Source organism: Grammomys surdaster, unplaced genomic scaffold, assembly GCF_004785775.1.
Source record: "Grammomys surdaster isolate TR1022 unplaced genomic scaffold, NIH_TR_1.0 124866, whole genome shotgun sequence".
Lineage (NCBI taxonomy): Eukaryota > Metazoa > Chordata > Mammalia > Rodentia > Muridae > Grammomys > Grammomys surdaster.
Window position 1 is genome coordinate 51,996 of NW_021619803.1, and position 5,599 is coordinate 57,594.

General features: G+C 44.5%; 1 pseudogene; it reads left to right on the forward strand.

Annotated features, from left to right (window-relative positions):
- Positions 1-218: 218 nt before the first annotated feature.
- The window catches only part of LOC114636740, a 7,360-nt pseudogene continuing 1,979 nt past the window's right edge, over positions 219-5,599 (forward strand).

The window sequence follows — 5,599 nt, forward strand, 5'->3', positions numbered from 1 at the left end:
ACAATCTGCTGAGTTCACTGGATCTTTCCAAACTCTGGTAGACCATATTAGATTTTAAAGATGCTTTCTTCAGTTTACCCCCAGCACCTAACAGCCAGCTGCTATTTGCTTTGAGTGGAATGATTTTGCCAAAGGATTCAATGGACAACCTATCTGGACCTGGCTACTACAGGGATTCAAGAATTCACCCACCATCTTCAAGAAGGCCTTACGTGAGGATGGCAATGAGTAGTAGTGGGAACACCCCTGGACCACCCTCCTGCAATGTGTCATTACCTCTTAGTGGCAACAGGGACCCTGGAATAATACCAGTGAAGCAAGGAAGACTTAATGGTGGCTCTAGGTGTTCTGGGGTACCAAGCATCAGCCAAAAAGGAGCAACTATGTCAACAGAAGGTAGCATACGTGGGCTGCATTCTGAAGTGGGGCCAATGCTGGCTGTCAGAGGCCCAAAAAGAGGCTCTTTTGAAAATCCCAACTCTGACCTCAAGGCAGGAGGTCTGGTAGTTCCTCAAGTCAGCAGGGTTCTGCTGTTTATAGATTATGAAATCACCAAAGAAAGAGACTTTCAAATGGACGGAAGCTCAGGAGGACTTAAATCTTTATTGATAGCTCCTGACCTAGGGCTGCCTCATGTGACTAAGCCTTTTCACCTTTATGTGGATTAGAGCAAAGACATAGCCAAATGAATCTTAAGCCTGGTGCTAGGCCCATGGAACAGGCCTGTGCCTACCTGTCAAAGAAACTAGACCCAATGATGTTAGAATGGCCACCATTAGGGCCACTGTTCTGTAAATCAAAGACACAGACAATTCAACACTGAAAAAAGAAGTATATATCACCATCCCATGCCATCAAAGGTGTCCTTAAACAACTCCCAGACCAATGGCTAAGCAACACTAGTTTGACTCATTACGAGAATGTAGTGTTCAGCACCCCACACAAATCTGCTTCCTGCCCAGTACAGCCCTAAACCCAGCCTCCTTACTCCCAGACCTCTTCATACACAGGCCCAGAAATGACTTATCTGACCATCCAATACTAGACACTGAGGTCACTTGGTACACAGATGGTAGCAGCTACATACAAGCCTGAGGTATGTGGGGGAAGCAGTGGTGACTGATTCTGGACCTGCATTGGCCTCAGCCCAACCTGACAGAACTCTGGCCCAATGAGCAGAGCTAATTGCCCTGGCAAATGTCCTCAACCTGGGCAGGGACAAGCGAGTCAGTATTTATACTAATAGCAGATATGCCTTTGCCACTGCTCATATCCACGGGGCCATGTATCAGGAGAGGGGGCTGCTTATGGCTTAGGGAAATTAAAACCCAAGCAAGACATTTTATACTTATTACAAGCCCTCTGACTGCCCAAAAGCTAGCAATTATTCACTTCCCCAGTCACCAGAGGACAGTTATGGCCAAGCTAAGGGTAATCAGAGGGCAGACAAGGCAGCAAAAGCCACTCTTAGTATCATACCAGCCCTGACCCTTTGACTGGCAGATCCTGGGCCATCCTTTCTATCAGAGAAGCTGAAGTATTCTCAAGAATACATAAAGGACATAAAAGCTCAGAAACCAATGGTCTACAAATAATGAGACTAGTAGATGATGGGGGAATGTAAATTAATCCTGTCAGATATACTTGCTAAGAACCTGCTCCGACCCACCCACCAAAGCACCCACCTGGGTATGAGGAAAATAGAGGCCCTCTTTCGACATGCAGACCTCAAGATTATTCATCTCAAATCTTTAGTGGGATAAATTGCCTCCAATACACTGGGCTTATAGGCCCCAAAATCCAGAAGCAATGCCTCACCAGAAAGCTCACCAATGCTGACAACAAGTCCAAAGGAAAAGGCTCCTGACAGAGAGACACCAAACCAGGTGCCCACTGTGAAATAAACTTCACCGAGGCAAAACTAGGCAAATATGGATACAGGCAAATATTAGTACCTGTAGATACTTTTTCAAGATAGACTGAAGCCTTCCCTGTCATACATGAAATAGCACAGTGACCAAAAAGATTCTGGAAGATATCCTTCCTAGGTATGGTATGCCAGCTATGTTGAGCTCTGATAATGGACCTGCCTTAACTTTAGCGGCCTATGTTCTCAGGCTAACTATGATACCCAAAAACCTGTTTGCAGTGTCACACACATAGGCTAATGTAGCCTGACCTCAGTTGGCTTTGATTGGTAATTAAAGTTGCCAGAAGTCAAGGGCTGTGCAGTGAGACAGAGGCAGGACTTTCAGGATTCCTGGACATGAAATGCAGGAGAGAGGAAAGGGGAGAGTCCAGCATGAGAGAGGCTTAGGATGGACCACACTATGAAGGAGCAGGAGGGTGAGATGGCCAAAACGTACGTGCAAATACAAAGTGGCCTCATGGGATGGTTGGCCAGATGGAACCAGGGCAGCAAAGATAATATATAGATTTAGAAAGAATTAACTCAGGAATATCAGAGGAGAGTTTGTTAGCTATGTGGAAGTTTAGGAGTGGCCCAACCATTGAGCTAGCTAAGGCAAATTAAAAATAAACAATGTGCATGTTTCTTTCATTTGAGAAACCAAAACACTTGGTCAGGTAGGTAAAAGTATGTATGTGTAAGTACCTGGGAACATAGAGTGGTTTTAATATTTACTACATCATTCACTGCTCACGTAATACAGGGAATGGCCAAGACTTTTGGGGTAAACTAGAAACTACATTGTGTTTATAGGCCCTAAAGTTAAGAACAGGTAGAAAGGATGAATAGAACTCTGAAGACACTTACCAGTTTAACATGGAGACTTACCATGGAGACTGGCAGGGACTGTGTGGCTTTCCTCCCCTTTACCCTCTATAGGATGAAGAGCATGCTCCTATATCTTAGGACTGACCTCCTTTGAGATCATGTATGACAGCCCTCCTCCCATGATTCCCAAGGGAAAATCAGATGTATTAGCTTACATAACTGATAGACATACATCTGACTCCCTCAGTGCCCTAGTTTATACCCAGAGGACCTCTAGCCACACCTGAGAGCCATCTCTGAGGTTGTTTCTCCATCCACTCCTCATAATTACCTAAAGGCTACTGGGTACTAGTGAATAGACATCAGAAACAGAATCTTTAACCCTTGTAGAAAAGAACTTACATAGTTGTGCTGACTATACTCACCACACTTGAGGCAGACAGAATCACCACCTGGATTCACAAACCTATTCTTGCCTTACAGACCCTCCTTCAGACCCAGAGGACATCGCACCCAGATGGCAGGTCATCAAGGACAAAAGCAATCCCTTGAAACTCAAATTTCAAAGTTTGTAGTTCTAATAGCCTTGCTTTAAACCAATAACTGTTCCTCTTCCTCCTCTAACAACCCTCACCAGCCTTATGGCCTAACTTGGATCATCTATAATGCCCCTATAGGTGACATACTCAGCAGGTGCATAGGGTGGCCCCACAGTCACCTGGTATCCCAACCTCATCTTCGACTTCCAGGACCTTGTGGCACTTACCTGGTCTAGCACCCACCTAAAGGAACATTATTTTTATGTCTGTTCAGGACATAGAAATGGAGTGGCAATATTAGGAGGTGTGGCCCCATTGGAGTAGGTCTGTCACTGTGGGTGTGGGCTTTAATATCCTAGTCCTAACTGCCTGGAAGTGAGTCTTCCACTAGCCGCCTTCAGATGAAAATGTAGAACTCTTAGCTCTGCCTGTACCATGCCTGCCTAGATGCTGCCATGCTCCCACCTTGATGATAATGGACTGAACCTCTGAACCTGTAAGCCACCCCAATTAAATGTTGTCCTTTATAAGACTGCAATGGTCATGGTGTCTGTTCACGGCAGTAAAACCTGAACTAACACAGAAGTTGTACTGGGAGTAGGGTATTGCTCTGATAGACTTGATCAAGCTTTGTTTGAAAGAATGTGGATTTAGGCACTTTGGATTTGGAAAGTAGTAGAATGCTTTAAATGGGGCTAAATGGGCCATCCTGGTAGGAGTATGGAAGACTTTGTTGCTGAGAGTAATTTGAACTGTGAAGACTGGGCCCAAGATGTTTCACAGAAGAAAAATTTCAGAATGTGGCCTAGAGACTGTTTTTGTGGTATTTTGGTGGAGAATGTGGATGGCTTTTACTCTTATCTGAAGAGTCTACCTGATGCTAAGGTAAAGAGACTTATATTAATTGCACTGACAAAGGAGTTCTCAAAAAAAAAAAGTCCATCATACACTGTGCTCTCTGGTTCAGAATCATGAAGAGCATTTTGAACAAGTGTAGCAAGCTTAGAAAGGAAAAATATAAAATATGTAGTTGGAGTATTAAAGGGGCATCAGGAATGGAAATGGAGCCGAATCCTGTCTTCTAGGAGACAGAAGATTAAGGAAATGGGACTTTGGGGACAGATCCTACCCAGCACAATTTAAATCCAGAAATGGTGATATACACCTTTATTCTCAGGAGACAAGTATACAGATCTCTGAGTTCAAGGTCAGTCTACAGCAGGAGATCCAGGAAAGCCAAGCTAAGGCACTGAGGGAGTTGGAAAACAAAAAGCTGGTAATAGAATAAGAGTGGCATATTCCAGTCCCAGCAAGCAGTAGAACACAGCAGCTTCAGCCATGTGGCTCTGGCTTTAGAGTCCAGAAGAGAAGGTACAACTGGGACAACCGATGCTGGTTAGCTGGAGCTAAGAAATGGGTGGTGATTAAGAAGAGACCAGTATCAGAGGTGAAATATTCTGGAAGTGTTTTCTGAGAGCCAAAGAAGCTGTGTTCCAGAGACAGCGAAGGTTGTACTATGTGCTGCAGCTATACTTGGTAATGAGTAAGAGTCACCCAGGTGGTACTGGTTTTGAAGACATGAAGGGGTCATGCAGAGCAGTTGAGGCTTGGCACTGTTAGCGGCCATGAAAGGCCATTGGTGAAGGTACAGTCTCGGTTGCAGTTGATGGCTCAGGACTGAAGGGGACAAGCAAAGGAGTTGAGGTTTGACACCATGAAGAGAGGCTATTAGTGAGTGAAGCCTGGTTGCAGCAGAAGTCCCCAGTGTATTGGAGATGCCAGTACCATGGGATGATCACTGAAACAGCAGCAGCAGTGGAGTGGATCAACCTGAGCTCAGAGTGCTACAGAGGGCAGAGCTGGAGAAGTGACACCAGCTCTTTGGAGGAGACAAGATGATCATGTGTGGATCCCAGACATTGATTCAAGAAGGTGTAATACTGAAGTTGTCTTGGAGACCCCAATATCTTTGAGATGCCAGAGCTGTGGACTATTTCCAGAGGGAAGCTCCTAACAGGGAGTAGAACAAGCCCAGGAGAAAGAAGTTTGTTGCAGTCAACAAAAATGAAAAAGGAGGAGATCTGAAGATTGCTTTGACATCAGACATGGAGATACAGAGTTTGGAGATTGTCCAGATTGTTTTCTGTCTTGCTCTGGAAATTCCAGTTAAGTGATTGGATGAATCTCGGAAGAGACCTTGAATTTTGGACTTTTAACATTTTTGAGACTGCTATAGACTATGGGGACTCTGGAAGTTGGAATAAATGTATGTTATGTTATGTTATGTTATGTTATGTTATGTTATGTTATGTTATGTTATGTT